The sequence below is a fragment of the Cyprinus carpio genome, chromosome A14 (genome assembly GCF_018340385.1).
Source record: "Cyprinus carpio isolate SPL01 chromosome A14, ASM1834038v1, whole genome shotgun sequence".
Lineage (NCBI taxonomy): Eukaryota > Metazoa > Chordata > Actinopteri > Cypriniformes > Cyprinidae > Cyprinus > Cyprinus carpio.
The window spans coordinates 15,992,538-16,014,381 of NC_056585.1; the positions used below are offsets into that span (position 1 = coordinate 15,992,538).

Below are 21,844 nucleotides of genomic sequence, written 5' to 3' on the forward strand. Positions count from 1 at the left end.
CATAAGCCTACATCAGTTATACAGTGCTATTGTCTATACTTATACATTCAAACAAAAAACACTGACAATCATACCAACCATTTCTCTGTTTTAAAAGTTAATTTATACAAGAAAGGTGTCATATTTCTCTTTGTAATGCCTATTCCTATTTTCAGTCCCACTCTACATAACCAAGGTGCCGGCCTGTCTGATGTTTTCCAGCACAACAGCAGAAGGTCCCTGGGGATTCCGGGTAATGTAGTAAACAACAGTCAGCAGCTTTCAGCTTTGCTCACTGAAACCCTTTAAGAAACCTCTGTGGACTCTGCCAGCTCCAAACAACAGGAAGCGAACCCAGGTAAACAGCCAGTGAACAATGCATTCAAACTTCTTGCCAAAGACAACACAGCGGTGCACTGATCTCAGCTGTCTTTTCCCAACCCCAACAACTCTACACTTCATTTATATAACAAGAATATCTCCCAAAGCTGCTGTTGGAGAGTAGAATGAGATATCACAAAGTGAGTGGTGGGTTTTCTCACAGCTGTCTGTATTTATAGAAAGGTAAAAAGGAAAATACTGTTAAAATGCTCTCAGGTGGGCTATCATGTGTTGCACAATCGTATACGGGATACTTCGGTCCTGGAGGGCCACTGTCCTGCAGAGTTTAGCTCCAACCCTAATCAAGAACACCTGAACAAGCTAATCAGTGCCTTCAAGATCACTAGAAAACTACAGGCAGGTGTGTTTGATTGAGGTTTTTGGTAAACTCTGCAGAAGACTCTGGTCCCAATCCCAGGTATACACAATACACACAATTATACATAATTGTATAATTTATATCAAGGTCAGTCCTAGTTAGATTAAATGGACAGTTGGTGTTGTCTTTTATGTTATTTATTTTTTTATTGTCATTTGTGTCTACAATTAACTTCTTCCAAAATGTGTTGCATGACTAATTCCACTGAAATTTTTGTTTTCACATTAAACTTTTACTTCACTAACAGATGACTCAACAGTGTACAGTTATTCAACAGTGATTTGACAGGCACAGAGGTGACTGACAGACTAAAAAGAAAAGCAAATAGGAAAGCTGGAGGGTCAAGTTCCCAAAGGCAACAGAACAGCTTGGCAGAAGGAGAAAGAGACATCTTCGCTGCTTTGGATCTCCTCTTGTGTTCTTAAAAAGAGAATCTGAGAACAGCAGAGAAGTAAACAACATGCGACAAAAGCAGTTTTTTCTACATTAAATTTCAAACTATTACATATTAGAGAAAAGAGCCTAGTGTGAGCTGCAGATAGAGGATATGTACTCGACAACCTGACTGACCAGCCTGGTTCATTTGACTAGCGCGGTTCGCTTAGCCAGCCCTGGCCCGGTTGGAAGAGGTGGGCCAGGGCACGGTTCAGTTGGGCTCGGGCACGGTACGCATGCAGTGTGAGCGCGGAACAGATACTATTTTGTGTGTGCTACTGTCATCATTACGACCGCAAAAATATTATATTACTACTACTACACTACACTTTTCAATAAGTTTAATTCAGTCAAGTATATTTAGGTTTATAATGGCTATCGTTCTTACCTTATTGATAAACAGGAAATGTAGTTTGCGAGTAAAGCTGCAAATTATTTCATTAACCTCAGTTGTCTCCTTAAAAATTTTCTGATACATACAAGTGAAAATCAATGCACAAAATAAATTATAAATGAATTATTATTCATTTTTCGGCAGAATATTAGCGAAAGCGGTTTTCTCCGTTATCTCATACATGACATAAGCATGCTCCGGCCCGGAAAGTTTAGTGCAAGTGTGAGTGCAGGCCAGCGGGGGAGTGGGGAGGAGGGATAATCGCACTCGGCCTTTGTTCAGGACAACTGTGTCTAGTGTGAGTACACCCTCAGAATCACAGAGAACCATCATATTCAACAAGCTCTCCTATGTGTTGTTAATTGTTAACACCACTGCAAATATCCTTCTGTTCATTTACACTGCATAAAGCGGTCTTACAATATGGCGGTCAGCCAATATGCTCTTTGGGTTGTAACTGTCTGGAAAATAACCCTTTCACAATTGTGCTAGTTGTATTGTCACTGATCCCTCTCTATTGAGAGGATGTGAAAAGAAGAATAAGCTGATTTCCCAATGAGAAGCTTTTCAGCCAACAGGGTGCTGGTGCCGCTGTCCAACTAGGACTCCTTCTGCAGAGAAAAGTGTCCAAATGCCATTTTTTTTATTGCATAAAACATTACATCAAATTACTCGGGATAAGTTTAATAAACAGAGCATACAGCCTGAACAAGCACCATCTCCTTCACAAAAATCAGCACCATTTTGGTGGTGGGGGGAGGGGGGGTAACAGTCCCAGCTTACATTTATGTTCTTCGTTCATGTACATAAGGTACTTTAGGCACAACGGTATGAACAGATGACAAGAAGATGTTAATTATAAAATTATAAAGTTATCAAGGTTCTGTTTCAGCATTAACTGCATGTTCACGAATCAGAGTGTGCATTAGTGGATATTCAGATAACAAATTATTGTTTGTTTATCTCAGAAGTTCCTTCTGAAGTTGTTAAGTCTGAAAGAGAGAGAGAGACAGAGAGAGAGAGAAAAAAAAAAACTTTTTTCTTTTTTTTCCCCATTAACAAGATGCTGAAAAGGCTGTTAAGAGCCAAAGTTTTCCCTCACAGCTTGTCTAACAGCTGGATCTCCCTAAGTCCAGCTAAGTCATTCTACAGGAGAAAACATACGGAACGAAGGGAGAAAGAGAATTTGGGAGAAGGAGGATGAAATTTAGGGAGAGGATGAATAAAAGAGCCAGCATTGCTCCATCTATAATTGAGGTGAATAACTCCTGTGAGCTCTGAGACACAATAAGGTTTTCTGTCGAATTACATCTAAATGAATCAGTGAGACAAGTTCAGCAGCTGTATCTCTATTTCTTTGTTTATTTTAAGCCATCAGCTTGTGAGTGGGCGACGTAGAAAGTAACAAAATCACTGCTAACTACAGTTCTCAGTTTTGTGGTTGTAATATTATTCTACCATCAAATGGAGAGTGAGAGAATAATTTAATGAGATTCTTCAAGCCTCGGAGTAAAAATTTAAGTGCTGCAGGGAATAGAGCCGGAGGCTACTGGGGTCAAACTAGCTCTGTTAGCATAATGCCACAGCAGTTCCAGAATAGTTTAAATGCCTTTTAAAATCAATGGTTTATAGCTGTCTGGTAATAAGCTATGAGGACGTTAGCATATACGCTGAGGCTGAAAATCTTGTTCTACTTCCAAAACATATGTGGTCGAATGAACAGCTGGTATAGCACCACCAAAAGTGGCAATATCTCTCAGGAGTATTTGGATTCATTTTATTTTAACAAATAATTTGTCACAATGAGCCATTGCTCTGTTTCATGAGTTCCTAAAGGGAATAAATTTTATAACTTTCAGTAGTGTTTATAAAGATTAATTGAGAAGTGTCCACTCCTAACATTAGTATTAAAGAGATATTTCACCCAAAAATGAGAATTATTTCATTGTTTACTAACCCTCATGCTGTTCCAGTCTGAATATCTCTTTCTTCTGTGAAAACTGTTCACAGAAGAAAGAGATATTAAAAAAAAAAACAAAGAAATAAATAAATTATAGGCTATATATATATATATAATGAATTTTTTTTTTTTTTTTTTCAAAGTCCAGGCTGGCAATTATTGAGTAAAAAGAAAACAAAACAAAAAGCTATAATGCTTTGTCATAGAACAGTGTCTGTTAACAAGCGTTCATAGCACAATATCACATGCTAGTCCTCATCCTCAATATCCCCAGGTCCCACCCAGTTAATATACTTTAAGTGTTATAAGGTTGAAATCTCAGTTTTCTGTAATTTTATCATAGCAGCTGAAAGCGATCATATATTAAGTTGACAAGAGGCAGCAGGCAGTGCTGTCACCATTAAAATAAGTTGGAATTATTTTGGAATAATTCAGCTGGCAGAAATGACTGCAGGTGTAGAGATGGAAAAAAGCACTGTGCTCTGGTCTCATCAGACATGATGCTGCTCTCACTTATTAAAAGTGCAACGCAGTCCTGGAACGATGGTGGGCGAGATTTGTGGATTAATGTACAATTTAGAGCCCTGCCTCCATAGCACTTTGAATTATTCAGATCTCTCAGCCGAGGGGGCTGTCTATGCATACAGAGTAATGAAGCTGGGATGCTGTGGAGAACGTTCAGGGGAAGTTTGGTTTTCATAAGGATTCCTGAGAAAATTAGGCCATTGTGATGTGGGAACACCGTGATCCCAATGCAGGAAACATCCAATTGCATTACTATTTCGAAGACAAGAAGAGGTAAATTTGGGTTGCTCTCGAAAGCCTTATTTTTGGATCTATCATCTCTGAAGTATTTGTGAAAGAAATATGATGCTTTGTGCTGTATATGTGCTGTGTACCTGTAATAAAGAGTGGAAAATGTATCCCCAGAATGTGCATCCCACTATTTTTTACGATAGTATACAAAAAGGTTATTTTCTCCACATGAGGTATAATTTTACCAGTAAGGTGCTCCATTCAGGTGCCTAGCAGGAACCATCAATGTCACAATAACGTTGTTTGAGGTTCTACATACAGGCCATTCTAGGCTGTGATCATGTGTCCTGGACCTTTAATATTCAATTGCCTCAGCTGAAATGCTTTTTAAAGACTCCTCAGGGTTTAAATGATGATATTTACAATATATTTTTAGCAAGTGCTTGCCACATTTACACAATAATTTTTACACTATAGTCATACAATGTATTTCAACTATTACAGTTAACTAAAAATCTATATTAAATGAGATGTTGAAATGAATGTTAACTGAAATAAAAATACATTAACATATATTAATTATAATTCATTAAATAGCAGCTATATAATTTACATAATTAATAGTAAAGTACCATACAAGTTCAACACATCTGCACATATTTCACAATGCTGCATGCTGTATACATACATACATACACACACATCTGAATAAAGTATTTTTATGTTTCCATTATTAGCTCTTAAGCGGTAAAAGAACATGACTCAACCCCCACAGGAGTAACATAGTTAAGTAGATCTAGGCATTATGTTAAATGTAGTTATGGGAAAGTGTCCATTATCCCATTAATTACAATGGCTGTGACTTGAAAGTTTATTCAGAGTGTAAATGCCCCGATTTTTTTTTTCTTTTTCCATTCTAAGAAAAAAAAAATCCTTATTATCCCTATAATAGTCCCTGTTTTCTGGTTATTAAATTCACATGGGCCGGTGGTCTCTTAAGGTGTACTGTAGATGGAGAGATATTGTAAAAGAAGGCATATGAAAGCGACCCTGTGCTCATGATAATGTCACCTGCTCAATTGCAGCACTGACCTTCTGCTGTCCAGAGAGAACGAGAATAAAAAGATAAAACAATGCAAAGGAAAAAACACTTCTCTATCAAAGTCTCATAAAAGCACCCTTGGGCAGAGGTGCTGCTGGCACAAGCATCTTTGAGCTGACCGAAGATCATTTTTACAACAGGGCTTCACCTCACACAGAGACCGAGGAGCAAGATGGATTTTTCATGTCTCAGTGCTCTCTGTATGTGCTTGGCATCATCCAGCAAACTCATGTGCCATCTTAATTACACTTGCTTGCTGGGAAACAGATAGTATGGTGTAAGATTAACAACTAAATGCAATGCATGACAGTTTGCTTGCATGAAAATTAACGTGGTTACAAGCAGTCTGCTTAAGTGCCAAGCACTGTTCTGTACATGATGAAGTATGCATGATATGTACTTAATTTACATATAAGTGGCAAGTAAAAAATCTCAGACAGTTAAAGGGTGACTTGTTTTTTCAAGTAGGCTTCTTAAACCATCTCTTAACATTAAAATGTGAGTTAAAAAAAAAAAACAACATTTAAAAAACAAACACAAATCTCCTCTTAAAGGGGCCATATGATGCTTCTTTATTTTTTTCCTTTCCTCTTTGGAGTGTTACAAGCTCTTGGTGCATAAAAAAGATTGGTAAAGTTGCAAAGACTAAAGTCTCAAATCCAAAGAGATATTCTTTATAAAAGTTAAGAGTCAACCACACCCCCCTAAAATGGCTCATTCTAACACGCCCCCACATGTCTACATCACTATGTTGGAAGATTTGCATAACGCCAGCCAAATGTTCATGCAAAGAAAGAAGGCGTAACTTTGATTCTCTCTGTGGCTCTGCCATGTTGTAGGAGTCGCTCTGTGTTTCGTTGTGAAAGCGAAACTACTTTGTTTGGCCTTCCAAAAGAGGACACAACTAGAAATCAGTGGTTAAGTTGTATTTTTAACATTGTTCCAGAACAGTTCAACCCAAATATTCAGATGTTATGGAGGATGAGGACTGTTTCCTGAACCAGTAGCCTGCAATGCGTCTGTGGCACAACGGCTGTTTTTATAAAGTTGGGCAGTTCAAACTTTGCAAGGACAGTCTAGCGCTTCTGACTCACAGCCTGTAAGTATGTTCTTTATATTTAAATAATTTGCCAATGATGATGCAAACGTTGAGTTTTGAGCAGTAGAGTAGGCTTGTTGTTTATTGTTTGATGTTTCTCCGATCACAAATGCAGAAAATGGTTTTGTTTACGCAGCGCAGCGCGATACGCAATGCAATGAGTAAAAAGACAGTATTAGTCTTTATAATCAGTAATTATGTCCCCACTGGATGCAACAAATGCCTTGTTTGTAGTGGGTTTTATTGGTTTTGTCTCGTCTAGTGATGTCCAGGATCACAAACAAATCTTTCTATTTAACCGGATCCTTCTTAGTGAACCGGTCAGACCAGTTCACCAAATCGAACTGAATCATTTGAAACGGTTTGCGTCTCCAGTACGCACTAATCCATAAATTACTTAAGTTATTCGGTTTATAAATGTGCCTTACACTCCCTCTGACGCGAAATAAACCAATATCCCAATGTTATTCAGTTACTCCTAACAGTACATTGACTGAACTGCTAAAAGAGAACCGATGATGGGATGTGCACAAGCAGAGCAGCTGGACTGAGTCTCGTGCTGCTGGCCTGGGAGACGGCATAGTATGTTTAGGGGTGTAACATTTCCGCAGAGGTGGAAAGAGTACAAAAATATTCTACTCAAGTAAAAGTACCATTACATTAATGAAATTTTACTTAAGTACAAGTAAAAGTACCAGTCTAAAAATCTACTCAAGTAAAAAGTAAAAAAGTAGCTCATTTAAAAATTTACTCAGAGTAAAAAATTACTTAGTTACATTTTAACAGTGGGAGGGAGTCAAAAATGGAACAGGGCCAAGGGTGTCAAACTCAGTTCCTGGAGGGCCACAGTCCTGCTACAGTTTAGATATAACTTTAATTAAACACACCTGATCCAGCTAATCTAATCATTTAGGCTTATTTGAAACCTACATGGTATGTGTGCTGGAGCAGGGTTAGAACTAAAGTCTGCAGGGCTACAGCCCTCCAGGACCTGAGTTTGACACCCCTGGGATAGGCCTATTAATCTCAAAATAGTTGTTTTTAATTAAAGGAATCAGTTATTTAGAATAATAAGACATTTGGGCTGTTACCAGGCAAATCAGTATCAACAAACTCATCTTTTCAATGCAGAGGGAAATGCAGAAGCTTCATCGGAAGTGGCATTTAGATGTATTTCACACACTGTTTTAGTGCAGGACAAGAATGCATTTAACCTGCAGTTACAAATGCATGAATAATTTTTTTGATATACAAGACATAAAATGTTGAATACTCATTTGAAATTATAAGAAATTAATTATAAAAAAAAAAATCTAAAGATACTTTAAATGTGAAATTAAAATGGCCAGTATGTGTCAGCAAGTCACTGTTAATAAGTGAGTCATTGTGATTGAACCAAATCATTTAAACGTTTGATTCATTCAGGAACGAAACACTGTCATGTTGCTCAGAGACACAAAACTGTGCTATGGTGGCTGTGTTTGGAATTATTATTTGTTGTAGAAATAGAGCAAAAACAGGCAATATGGTGTCTAAAACGCAAGTCTCTTAATTAACTTGTTTACTGACCTGTTGTTAATTTATATATATATATATATATATATATACTTATATATATATATATATATATATATATATATATATACAGTGTATGTATGTATATTTGTTAATATATATATATATATATATATTTTTTTTGTGTGTGTATTTGTGATGATTTTTGTTTTAAAAGACAGCATTCTTTGTGTGATTTTGATTTACTATTTGAAATGATATAAATATGTAAATTTTCTGCCCCTATATCTTCAATTTTGTGATCATTCTAAATGCACTTTACAAGACTGAATCACACAGTGAAAGAACACTCTATAAATGCACGCGCACATCATTAAAACAACGATTATGATTTTATCGCAGACAATTTATATCGCACAGTCCGCACCGCTGTCTTTTTGGCTAATTTGTGCAAAACCTCTTGCTAAAATGTCAAAGCTTCATTTTAACCACCAATGAAACGATGCAGTTATTTAGCTTACCTCTACTTGCTTGCGAAGGGTTGATGTCTTGTCGAGATTTTATAAGCTGCTAGTTTGGTCTCCCTAGGTAAGCACAGCTTACACTGCACAATAAACGACCATATAGGTCGTTTGTGCAAGCACCTTATTACGACCTATTTTTACGTTTTAACGTTAAGCGGACTCTAGCGGGCGTAAAAATAATGACAGTATCGCGTTGCGTCTGTCGTCATGAAATGACGTATAACGTCATTACCAATCAAAACGCACGTTTATTTAAATGCAATGTGTGGACTTTTTTACACCGATCTCACAGTAATTCGTACATATTTTACTAGGGGGGCTTATTCGTTCGAATGACCACACCTAACCCCACCCCCTAAACCTAACCCTCACAGAAATCATGCTAAATTATGATTTTTTGAGCATATACATTTTACGTGCACGTCCGTTTCTCGGGGTTCGAACCCATGATAGCATGATTGCATGTCAAGGTATAACGCAATAATCTACCAACTGAGCTACACGAAACGCAAATCACGGTGCAAATAAAAGAGTACAAAACATTAATATGAACACGACCTTTTGCCGATAGGGGCGCAATTGTAGTATACGCTCTGATGGGTCGTATTTCAGGGATTTGGACAAACGACCTATACGAGCGTATTAGTTGGAGGACAGGTTGGAATGTGGCCAGGGGTTCACTTCATTTCCTTCGAGTTCAACTTCAGAATTTAACGGGTTTCGTTTTCAGCGGTGTCTGTGGCCAGGGGTTCACTTCTTTTCCTTCTGGTTCATTTTTGTGATTTTAGCGCCAGTTTGCCCTCCTGCCCATTATTTACTGGCGTAGTTTCCAGGGAGCGAATTTTTTATTTTTTTTTCACTCAGTAATTAATGTGTTTTAAAATGTAGCGAAGTACAATACTTCAAACAAAATATACTTAAGTAAAAGTAAAATTACAGATTTAAAAAATGACTTTAAAAAGTAGAAGTACACAAAAAAGCTCCTCAATTACAGTAACGCCAGTAAATGTAATTCGTTACTTTCCACCTCTGCATTTCCGTCACACGCTTGAGGCATTTAGCCAATCACAAAGCACTGGATAGCTGGCCAATCAGAGCACACTTCGCTTTTTCAGAATGATGAGCTTTGTTCGATGCATTTTCAGAAAGGCGGGGCATAGAGGAGAAACAATAATGAGAACCTTACATTATATGGACAAATAATGTGTTTTTTGAACCTTAAAACCGCATATAAACACATTGCATTACAACCAAAATACACAAAATGATGTTCTTTAGCAGCATCATATGACCCCTTAAAGGAATAGTTCCTGCCTAAAATGAAAATGTAGTCATTATTTGATCAAATTCAGGTCATTCCAAACCTGAGTCATTATTATTAAATAAAATATATAAGCGACGTGAGCAGAAAGAAAGAAAGCAAGAAGAAAAGAAAGAAAGAAAGAAAGAAAGAAAGAAAGAAAGAAAGAAAGAAAGAAAGAAAGAAAGAAAGAAAGAAAGAAAAAGAAACACTAATCAGAAAATAAATATATACAACTTCATTTATACAACTAGTCTCTAGTTTAGTGCATAAAAGAGATATGTGGTAAATATCATACGTTCTGTATTAACACACTGTATGCCTCACATCTGGATCGTATAATTGGTCAGTAAGGATGACTGTAAACTCTACTGCTTATTTTATTCTATACAGACTGGAATAAAAACCTCATTGTCATTGCTCACATTTTATTTATTCATATATTTATTTATACACAGTCACTTGAAGAGCTTCATTACACATAGACAGATAGAAGCCCACAAGCAATACCAAACATGTAATGAGTATTGCAATGTGTTCTGTAAATGGAAGATACTTCAAGATGTGTACGGTTAGATTCTCTTTGTACTGCTGACAAAAGAGACAAAAATCAATAGTCCACAATCTACAAGCAGGACGAGATGTCATGTCAAATTTGAGCTCAACCATAATTGAACAATGTTTTGCTTTGATGTTACTTTTATGAAATGCTTTGGTTTTTTTATCTAAATAAATGTAGAAGGAATAAATTCTATAGCAAAACTGTTTTTGTTTAAAAACTCTGCAAAGCAATATTCTACATATTGCATGAATTACTCGTTACCCGCGAGCTTTTGCATTCCTGTTGATGGTTAAGTTCTTGTACAGTATGTATTATATAAATGCAGCAAATCCACAAAATATAACAAAAACAGAACTAGATTGAGACTGCATAGAGTCTAAAAGCAAGTATGAGACAGAAACAGCCGTTGAGGAGTCAATTCTAAAAAAATAAAATAAAAAATCATAATGTAAATGGACAAACAGTGTAAGTAACTACAGACAACCATGCTCTCGTTTTTATGCTTCCACACATCAAAATAAATTTGCCTTTCACGTCTCTGTTAGAGCTTTGCTTCCTTTAGTAATTACAGGATAACCCAATAATTAACTTGCCTGCGATGAATCAGCATCAAAACAAAAAAGGAAATTAGGAAAAAAGCAGGAAGAGAGAGAAAAAAAAAGAAGGAAATTGCATTCTTTATAGTGAAGGTGTAATGCCTTATTTGCCCTATGATTTAAATCATGAAGCAAATTTATATTTAACTACAGGCAATGTTCATGCATACTAATGCTGCAGTCATCTGAACTCATTTAGCAGATGACCGCTCTCTCCCCAGCGAGTCCAGAGCAAAGTGATGTCTCACTGAAAGTCTTTAAAGGTTAGTTACTCTATATCTTTCAACTAATGGAGACCACTAATATGTTTTGAACCTAAAGAGGAAATATCAAAGGGTAAACAGCCAACTCTAAGTGACCGGTATTGCACGTCTACTGACAATCAGCAGCTATTGTGAAAGCATAAAATGCAAAGAAGAAGTGGTCTCGATTAAGCACAGCTCTCTGCCAGCCATGAATAGGAATGACCAACACTATCTTACAGCCAATACGTACATATTTTATGAGGTGGCTAATTCATACAACCTCACTTGATTTCTCGATTTCTGTGACGTTAAGTTTAGGGGTGGGGTTAGGTGTGGTCCTTCATACGAATTTCTATGAATTTGCCACCATGTAAAATACATATGATTTTTCACAAATCACATGAATTCATATGAGTGAGGTCGTACGAATTAGCCACCTTGTCAAATATGTATGAATTGCCGTGAGATCGGGTTGGAATGACACCAGCATGAATATTTCATAGTTAGAGTGCTGGGATTCTTGTCCATGTTTCTTTTGTGCTTTTGGGCTGAGGAGTACTCACTGTAGACTTGCATTATGGGGATGAGACATGATGCATGAAGTCCAGACACCATGCTAGCACTTTTGTACATTTTGCCAGACACACACACACACACACACACACAAATTAAATTAGCTATCTAAATGGGGACATTGCATAAAATTCTATTGTTTATGAAGTTAGCTATACAAACTATAAATGATCACTAATCTTAACAGAATTACATTTTTGGATACATTCTCAATTCAACAACATATAAAATAGTTATTTTATACAGTTTTATTATTTATTATTATTATAAGCCATTTGATGGCATAACAGCATGTTTTTTCTTTTCTTTTTTTTTCAGAGACAGAGAGGGAAAGGGGGGAGCACTGTTCCATTTTTGTACAATTATACACACATACACCAGATGTTTTCAGCTAACCTCTCAATATTGTGAAGGGGAAGCAAGCAATGTAGATCTTTATGCATTTCTCACTGTTTAATTAATAGAACTAAATTTATTCTCTTTGTCAGGAGAGTATGCAACCTTCATGTGAAGAGGAGGAAACTATCACAAAGTATTTCAAGAATTTTCAAACCCATCTCAACATCTCGTGGAAACACTGTTCACAACTGAAATAAGTTCTGCCAAAGTATTATTTTTGGAGAGTAAAATAATCTTTGCATGACCACAGATCAGATCAGATTTAAGAGAGATTATTTACTTATGTTATATACTGTTGATGTCAAAAGGTTTAAAATATGGGTGAATATTTTAGTTTTAGACTTTGGCTGCATTTTGGCTGTTCTCAAAGGCACTCGGATCATGTGCCAAGCTAAAAGCCAAGCTAAGAGAGTTTGAGATGAATTCATTCATGTGAATGGAATAAAGGAGAGATCTTGGAGGGCATCAGGTGGTTGACACACCAGACTGCCTTGAGCAAATGACTAAATCAATAATTGATCAGCTCTTGATCTGTCAATCATAGCAGAAACCTGTGATTAATGTCACAGTGAAGATAGACTGCTGGATTACATGGATCAGAACCAAATCCAGCCCATCAATGAATTGTATGCAGCTCTCCAATTGATCTAGATTAAATCACAGTGATGTCTGTCAAATCAGAGCACTTTCAAAAGCAATCATCAGGCTACAATTAGCAGTTTGTGGTACATTCGTTTAGATACCCTAGTTTTCCCAGCACAAACCAGCATAAGCATACATATTCAAATCTAGATTGATGAGTGACAGAAATTGATAAAAAAAAGAGAGAGAGAGACTAAAAGTCATTTATTTTCAGGAATAGGAATTCAGGAACTTATTCTGCCATATTCCATCCTGCACTTTCTCCCATTCAGAATAGTATGAGTGAATTGTCTTGGTATATCTAATGTTTTTGAGTCAAGTGAGTGAAGCACATGTTTTGCTGCCTGTGGGATAGCATAGTCAAATGTAGTTTATAATTATAAACTTAAAACTTAGAGTAAGAGGCATTTATATAGTGCTTTATTATGTACTACTGTAAACCCCAATCATGTCAGGGGTCTCTCCTCACCCACCACCAGTGTGCAGCATCCAACTGGATGAGTAAAATCAAACAACATAAATCAGCCAAATGAAATGACTTAAAAGGGACCCTGATGAATTCAGTGAAGTGTTTGTATGTTAATGTGTACTCATGAGACTATTCTGAAGCCCTGACAGAAGTAAGTGCCCTGCCTCAGTCAGGGCTTAATTGCTTGGTCATTTAATGCGGACTCTCTGTGTGCGACTGGTCCTTGCTGATGGAGAAGAAAAAGGGGAGAAGTGAGGAAATGGGACGGCTCGTTAGAGCTTTATTGTGGCTCTTGGGAAATGAAAAACCCATTGTTGGTATCTTGCTGTGTTGGTCATAAGATCTCCCGCTGCCATAGTTATTCGATAAACATTCAATTAAACTTTCTTGCAATGTTGTTGTTGTCCTGCTGTCAGCTCAGCTTATTCAAGTCGATTTTTTTTTTCCCACAGAATGGATATTGATATATGTGGATATTTATCTTTATCATATAAAGAAAACCGGTTCTACAAGGTTATAAGATCACTGAAGAACATGTTCAGCATGATAAACATCTTCTGCATGATGAATAATTTCAAAATCATTTTGTTAATCAGTATTTATCAGTTAGCCAGTATTTATCAGTTATATATATATTATATATATATATATATATATATATATATATATATATATATATATATATATATATAAACAAAGGAATTCATTTAGTCAGAAAGGATGCATTATATTATTTTATTACATGAGAAGTGACACTAAATACTTTCAGATTGCAAATTTTGAAAACAAACAAACAATCCAACCAAGTTTTGAACAGATGTGTATATCTTGAAAGGGTGTTACAGTTGCCTGATTTTGAGTGGTAGTAAGAAGTTTGTGAGCGTTTGAGTGGCCTGATCAACCTGATTAAAATCCAGTTGATTTGGATATGCCCCTCCCTCTGCACCAGTCAGACTGATGCAGTAATTACTGCCTTTACTTGTTGGTGTGGAGGAAGATAAAAGCAATAGCACAGCAGAGAGAATGTTATTGAAGTAGCTTGCTGACAGACTGCTTCACACAGCTCCTCTCATCTCTTTTTTGAATTCTTTCTTACATGCTGACTTTTTCTTCCCTATGGTGAACCCGGTAATATAATTTCACCCTTTTTATTTTGCCTTTTTGTTTATTTTATTTTCTTGTTTTAGCGTTCTTTTGCTCCTTAATGAGTGTTATGTTGTCAGAACCAACTTTAGAGTTTTGGATTTTTCTTTTGTAACCAAACCGTTTATGAAACTTACCCCCTCTGAAACAAGTTTTACACAGTTTAGCTTCCAAAATTTTTTGTTGTTGTTGTTGTGAAGATTTTTATTTGTATTATTTTTAACTGGAAAACAAAACAGACAGTCACTACGAAAAGTATCTTTTCTATGTATTGTAAAGAACTGTGAAATCAACTTATGACAAAAGCAAATACTGACTATACTGTACTCCATTAGGCTACATTCTGTGATTTATTTTTATTTTTTCCTACTTGCTGAGAAAAATCACACACAAATCACACACACAATTCAAATAATAAACAGTTGACCTGGTCATAGTGCTCAAGGTCGAAGGCTCTTGCCACAACTGAAGATTAATAAAACAGAAATGTTAATAATTTTTTGAAGGTTCTGTTGGCTAGGGGTATGCGATATCACAATTTTTGATCACACATTCACATCAAATGTTAACTCAGCGGTAGAGTTACACTCGTGGGACACTGCTCTTATTCACAATCACAAAGGTACATTATTTGCATGTGCTTTAAAGCCTTGCTGATTAAACATTTAATTCGTGTGCCTGATTACTAGACTAAGTTATCTTTCACGTCTAATTGTGCTGGTTTTGGTCTATGCTAATTTTAATTTACTAAGCATGTCAAACAATACAGATTTTATATAGATACAAAGCTTCAGTCTAGTATTGGTTTACTTAAAGGAACACGCCACTTTTTTTGAAAATAGGCTCATTTTCCAACTTTAAACAGAGTTTTACCATTTTCGAATTCCGATCTCCAGGTAATAGATCATTGAATCTGATTAGACCGTTAGCATCTCGCTCAAAAATGACCAAAGAGTTTCGATATTTATCCTATTTAAAACTTGACTCTTATGTAGTTACATTGTGAACTAAGACCATTGTAAAAATGAAAAGTTGCGATTTTCTCGGCCGATATGGCTATACTCTCATGCCGGCGTAATAATCAAGGAACTTTGCTGCCGTACCATGGGTGCAGCAGGCGCAATGATATTACACAGTGCCTGAAAATAGTCCCCGGCAACTTTGCAACACATTAGAAGTTACCTAGCTTGGGACTATTTTCAGGTGCTGCATAATATTTTATGTGCCTGCTGCACCCATGGTACAATGGTTAAACACATAACAAATAGACAGAAACCACATTTAAATAATCAGTAAATATCTTCAAAAAAATTAATTAAATAAATTTAATTTAAAAAAAATCACAGTATTCTGTGCAACAAGAGCAACAAAACGACTCTTTAAAATCTTCAAATATTTTGGATTGAAAACATAAAAAACAAAATTAATTATAAAAACAAGAATTTTAGTGCAATAAAGCAACAAACGTCTTTAAATCAAGTACCCAAGTTTCTCTTCTTTTTTAACAAATTTGGATGAATCAAAAACTAAATCATAAATTTGGTGTAACAAGGTTATGATGAGCAGTCTATTAAATCATCCAACAAGTAACTTTGGTGTACAGTTGCAGAAATATTATCTACTATTCACATCTAAAGAATCCAAGTGAATTGAACCTACAGCTGAATGCGACGATTACCAATGTTGTTCAGCAAATCTTTTAACAAAGTCATCTAAATTCAAGGCCTTGCTGCATTTTGACTCAATGCTGAGAATAGCCAAACTCGACAATCTACTCTTTGCCATTGTTGACCTTAGGTGATTTTTCATTATCTTCAGAGCTGAAAAAACTCCTTTCATATGTTGTGCTGCTAACTGGTAACACTACAGCTATTTTGCACAAACTGAACAGCTCAGAGAAAACATCCTTATATGTTTCCAGAAAATGAACAAACTCCATCAGTGTAGCACTTTTTTTTCTTTTTCTTTTTTCTCTCCATTCAACTTAAGTCTATCTAGGACTCTCCCTACCTGGTGAAGCTCATGCTTATGATCTTCAACACTTGAAACATAAGCATTAGCCAAAGGGACAATCTCTTCCTCCCTCAAAAAAATTACAGCTTGATGGATTTAGAGGCTGGATGCATTTTACGATGTTGCTATTGGTATTTGAAAAACATTTAAATCCATTTCCTTAATCATGGTGTCCAAGACAGGGTAGAACACTTTGACTCGAAAAGTCTCCTTGCTGTCTGGTTCTACATAAATCTGAAATCTTGAAATCTGTTTTAACTGCATTCTGAGGTTGTGTTGTTGAAATCTCACTCTTTTGACACGTCTTAAGTATTTCTGACCATAGGTCTTCCAAAAAAGCCTCGCTGCGATAATTTGTCTGTCTCTTTTTTCAGGCCAATTTTATTTTTTGCTTCAATGGCTCTTTAAGGATTGTTCTCAGCTGAGATCTCTTCAAGCACTTGCAAAATAGCAGGCAATCTATCCATGACATTGCGACATGCCCAGCGTGTATCACTAAGTCGCTGGAGCTCCCTTGTTACACCATCATACATGTTCCCCTATCCTTTATGCCATTTTTGATGGACATAAGATCCAGAAAAAGAACACATACAGCCTTTCCAACAAAGAAAAGAAATTGCCAGCGTCTGGTACATTATTGACGTCATCTATTATGACCAGGTTGACAGTGCACTGCAGTTCATATAAAATGCAAGCACTGCTTTTATTCTCCCTTGAACATCTGAATGGGCCCCACTCATTACAGCTGCCCCATTGTACCCCTGATCTACATTTTTTTTTTTTTTTTGTACTCCAAACCATGCTTCTCCAAATAGCCGATTATTTTCTCAGTTAAGCCAGCAACATCAAGCTTTTCTGCCTCTTGAAATTCTAGAAAGCTCTCGTAAATCAGAAAATGGTAACAATATCTCAGAACAATTGACCTTTGCTCTTTTTTCTGAACATCTTTAGTCTCATCTACGATCACAGAAAATTGTCCACTCTCTTTAACTTCTTGCATGATTTCCTCTTTCAGTATTTCTGCCACACAAACCAGTATTTCATTTTAGATGGTTTTACTTGTACAATGTTTTGACGCATTTTCAATTCTCTGCTACATTTTTCTGGTAATGTTCATCCATGACACCCAACATTGAGGTATTTTTGTCTCACATCTTTTTGTTTTCTGCCCATGCTACCATTGTGTTTACATAGTTCTCAGATTTGACATGAGAAGAAAACCCACTATCTTTAAATGTAGCATTCTTCCAATTACTGTACCCCTCAAAGGAGGAAAAATCACTCTTTGGAGCATCAGGGAGAGAAAAATGTCTACTTGCAAAACAGTAGCAGGCATCTCTAGACTGTGAGTATTCAAGCCATGGATGTGTTTGGTACCAATCAGCACAGAAGCTTTTGGGAAGTTATGAAGTTTTGGCTGGGTCAGGCCTTCAGACCTACATTTTGATTTATTAAGAAGACAAAAATATTTTAAAGTCAAATAAAAATCACTTATATTCAAATGCTACAATACGAAACCAACATTTAACACCTGTGATAAATTTAAACTGCAGCAACCTTTGTCTAAAGGTTGTTTTTTTGTTTGTTTGTTTGTTTGTTTGTTTTTTCACAAAGATCTCACTAGTCCAGTATGTATTAAAAAGCACTGCATCAGGGGCAGACTGGCCATCTGGACGTTCTGGAGAAATCCAGAACGGCCGTCGATCCAACGGCCGTCGGCCTGACTGGTTCATCATCAAAGGGGAAGTCGTGGCCTAATGGTTACAACACAACCCTAAGGTTGTGGATTCGAGTCCCAGACCGAACCCCCAACTTCTTCCCGGGCGCCGCAGCATAAATGGCTGCCCACTGCTCCGACTGTGTGTTCACAGTGTGTGTGTTCACTGCTGTGTGTGTGCACTTTGGATGGGTTAAATGCAGAGCATGAATTCTGAGTATGGGTCACACCATACATGGTTGTATGTCACGTCACTTAAAGAAAAAGTGTCTGATAAAATGACGTAGACAGCTGACAAAAGGGGCTTGCTAATGCAATCTATTTTTGCTTATAAGAAACCCAAAATGCCGTATACGGCCTGCAATGTCTTTTAGTACAGCCAGCTGGATCATTTTAGACTCGGATGATCAATTTTAAAATATTTGAAATGCAAGTAAGGAGAGGTCGCTAGTTTCCAGCCACTCCAGTGTAGTAGGACCAGTAGGACGTGCACTCTAATGTAAACATTCACTAACATTAGCAAATAATACATGAAAAACTCACCATGAAAACAGCATTTTCCAGTCAAGATGGTAAACAGATTATCTTATCTTTTTACCAAGTTCAAGGGGATACTGATATGTTTATTTAAATCATCACACCGCTACACACAAACAACGGGAACGCCAGAGTTGCACTAGCCTCAAATATCAATAAAATGCATTATCAACAACTTTTTGCCAAATGCATGACAGAAATGTTTGTGTCACGAAGTGACTTGGAGGGCGGAACCAAAAAGTGAGAGGAGAAGTGCCGCCCGGACCGGAAATGTGTAAGCCCTTGTCACTTCCGGAAACTCCGAACGCCCCAAATCAAGTGAAATCTGCAGCAGGTGTGTCCAATGATGTGGCGATTGCAGACAGGGCAGTTCGTGAGTATAAAGAGGGCATCGAGGATACAGGAAGGGGTGTTGTTTTTGCCTCCCAAGGAACGCCACGAGTGGGACGGAGTGTTTTGGGCGCTGGAGCAGGGCGAAGCAGATGAGAGTAATTGTGGAGTCGCTAAGCGAATTGGAGGATTTGAAAAACGGCCACTGGAACAGGTTTGCCAAAGTGAAGTTTATGGAAAGAAGTCGTACTCACTCGTGTCTGTTGTACGAAGGTGCCGTAGGGAAATAGTGACATTGTGGAACAACGAAGACATTTCTGGGCGTTTGCACGAAGCTGGGGAGAGAAAGAGAGCGGGAGAAGATCAGTATTACGAAGACTGTGAGTACATTGGATTGCTTAGATTGGTTGTCTTATATCTGGATGAGAAAGAGAGCGGGAGAAGATCAGTATCACGAAGACTGTGAGTACATTGGATTGTTTACATATCACTGCTCATACTTGGATATGGATAACTAATACCTGTTGTTGGAGTGATTAACAGCTTGTTGAGCGGCCCCATCGTTGGAGGACGAGACGAGTGGGTGAGCCGAAGTAGAGCGTGGGTGAATGGATGTTATTTGGCTGTGGCCACACCGTAAAGTTTGGAGCACTTACCGTGACAGCGACTGCAAACTCCTCCAGGACGAAATTCGACCGGGTGTGGAGTACCGACCTTAAAAATCACTGAAGTGTGTGTAGTGCAGTGGGTGAGTCTGTCTTTGACGTGTGTGCACTAAAGCTTTGCAGTGCTGTGCCGTTTCCCTGTTGTCTGTACTTGCCCTCCAGGCCGAGAAAAGTTCCTGTTGGAAAGAACGTAGGCTGCCGTGGCGGTGCCCACCTATCCCACCTACGCCCGCCTATAACTCCGTTCTCTGGACCCAGCTCGAAGGTGAAGTGTGAAAGCAAAACAAGGTATTGTGCGGATATTGTGGGGAAAGCTACTGACCTTGAATACGCTCTGTAAGCCCAGCGTGAAGATACAGTCACTTGTTGAATACTTACCTGTCTTTACGATCTAAAAGCTATTGCCCTTGAATACGCCCTGTAAAGCCCAGCGTGAAGATACAGCCACTTGTTGAATACTTACTTCTCTGTACGAGCTAAAAGCTATTGCCCTTGAATACGCCCTGTAAAGCCCAGCGTGAAGATACAGTTACTTGTTGAATACTTACCTGTCTGTACGAGCTAAAAGCTATTGCCCTTGAATACGCTCTGTAAGCCCAGCGTGAAGATATAGCCACTTGTTGAATACTTACCTCTCTGTATGAGTTAAAAGCTATTGCCCTTGAATACGCCCTGTAAAGCCCAGCGTGAAGATACAGTTACTTGTTGAATACTTACCTGTCTGTACGAGCTAAAAGCTATTGCCCTTGAATACGCTCTGTAAGCCCAGCGTGAAGATACAGTCACTTGTTGAATACTCACCTGTTTGTACGAGCTAAAAGCTACTGACCTTGAATACGCCCTGTAAAAGCCCAGTGTGAAGATACAGCTACTTGTTGAATACTTACCCGCCTGCACGAGTTAAAAGCCATTGCTCTGGAACCCGCTCAGTAAGCCTAGTGTGAAGAGTCAGTCACCTTGCTCAATATCTATCTGTGATACGAGTAAAAAGTTACTCGCTTCTGATATACCGGTGGACATCCAGGGGCATGGCCTAGTTACCTTGCTACATCCTTACCGTTGTTCCTTAACTGTGCCCTCAGGGATTTGGGTGTTACCTTATATCTACCTAGGAGGTCTATGGGAGTGGAGGAGCTGTCCAGACGCTGGTGAAGTACAACCCGAAGAGCAAAGAAGCTAGGAACCAGGCATTCTTCGTTTTAACCATTACTCATTGTGTGTTCTTGTTGCCTTCAGGAGAAGAGAAGGGCGCCACGGGAAATCAAGCAGTTAAGGAAGGACTTAGGATTAGTCAGGAGACTGGTGGAAGTTCTGGGAAAGGACGGAAGAGCCCTTGCCCCCCCCTCCCCTGGTGATTACTTACCAAAGACCTCCAGAGTTCTCAGGCCCAGTCCCCTCCTGTCAAGAGACGAAAATCAAAGTTTTAGATTCCCCTTTTCTCCTTTCCTAGATTACCTTTTTAAATAATTTAAATAAAGTTGTTTTAAATTCCCTTAACTCATCTTGTGTGTCTGGTCCTTGGGGTGATTTTGGGACCTCCTCGAGGTGGAAGTCGGGAAGGGGCGTGACTCGCAACACCTGTGGTCCGCTCCGACCTGTGACATTTGCACTGAAATATGTTCTTAGGGTTTCCAAGAGTCCTTAAAAAGTCTGCAGTTAAATTGTTTAAATTTAAGGCCATGTAAACTCTAAAATGATATAAAGTCTTAATTATAAGAGGTCTTAAATTTGGGGGACAGAAAGACAAGAATTGCAATATAGATTAGTATGTAGATTAAACTTCAAAAGGCTATGATTTCACTGAATAAACTTGAGCGATGCCCGTTTCAAAGTCAGGCGCGCTGCTTTGTAACGTACTGCCGTTACCGGGGAAACTGCTAGTTCCGAAAGTGAAAACTGATGCAGGGAACGAATTTGCTTTTTCAATAAGCCCGTCTGCTATTTTTGCTACATATTTTTAAAAGTGAACCAGTGGATCGATAAAAAGCTAATGCATTATAAAAATCTAAACAATTAAGACACTAAGATATATTTACATAATTTAATATAATAATTGACTAATAATAGCTTAATTGGTTAAATTAATATAATAATTGATACTTTTGACTCTTCCCTTTTCCTAAAAAATG

The 21,844-nt window shown here is 37.7% G+C and overlaps 1 long non-coding RNA gene across 1 annotated transcript; it reads left to right on the forward strand.

The window, feature by feature from the left end:
* Window positions 1-19,251: 19,251 nt before the first annotated feature.
* Window positions 19,252-21,212, forward strand: LOC122147437. Its single transcript, XR_006161626.1, has 4 exons — window positions 19,252-19,512; window positions 19,594-19,980; window positions 20,798-20,863; window positions 20,952-21,212. It is a non-coding gene; the product is annotated as an uncharacterized LOC122147437 (long non-coding RNA).
* Window positions 21,213-21,844: the final 632 nt, after the last annotated feature.